General features: G+C 50.6%; 1 protein-coding gene across 1 annotated transcript in view; it reads left to right on the top strand.

Annotated features, from left to right (window-relative positions):
* The window catches only part of SLFN5 (schlafen family member 5), a 17,850-nt gene that overhangs the window by 536 nt on the left and 16,692 nt on the right, over nucleotides 1-622 (top strand).

The raw sequence follows: 622 nt of genomic DNA, 5'->3' as shown, positions 1-622 counted from the left end.
TCTCCCCCGGTTCAGGGGCTCAGAGAACTTTACAGGAAACCGCTAACTGGGTGCCGAGCTCGAAGGTGAAGCGGCTGCGGCCGTGGCCTGGGGACCCATGAGGTCAGCGTCCTGCTCATTGAAAGAGGCTGTGCTCCGCGGATTGCCCGGGGACCCCAGGCTTGGGACCCAGTCCTCACACCCTAACAGCTCCCACCCGCTGGGCGGGCTCGCAGTCTAGCCCCCAAGCCCTGGTCCTTCAGCGGTTCTCAACCTGTGGCTCGCGACCCCTTTGGGGGTCGAACGACCCTTTCACAGGGGTCGCCTAAGACCATCGGAAAACACATATAATTACATAATTGTTTTTGTGATTAATCACTTATGCTTTCATTATGTTCAATTTGTAACAATGAAATTGGGGGTCACCACAACATGAGGAACTGTGTTAAAGGGTCGCAACATTAGGAAGGTTGAGAACCACTGATAGTGGCTCACTAGCTGCCCGGGAGTGATTCTGGTCCACTTTGTTTGTCTTAAAAAATATATCTTTTGTAAAAATTGATTTGAGAGAGAGAGAGAGGACGAGAGACATTGATTTGCATTGATTTGTTGTTCCACTCAGTTCTGCTTTCAGTTTGATTCT

The sequence above is a fragment of the Myotis davidii genome, unplaced genomic scaffold, assembly GCF_000327345.1.
Source record: "Myotis davidii unplaced genomic scaffold, ASM32734v1 scaffold327, whole genome shotgun sequence".
NCBI lineage: Eukaryota > Metazoa > Chordata > Mammalia > Chiroptera > Vespertilionidae > Myotis > Myotis davidii.
Note: the sequence above shows the minus strand (reverse complement) of the source record. Positions and strands in the feature narration are given on the sequence as shown.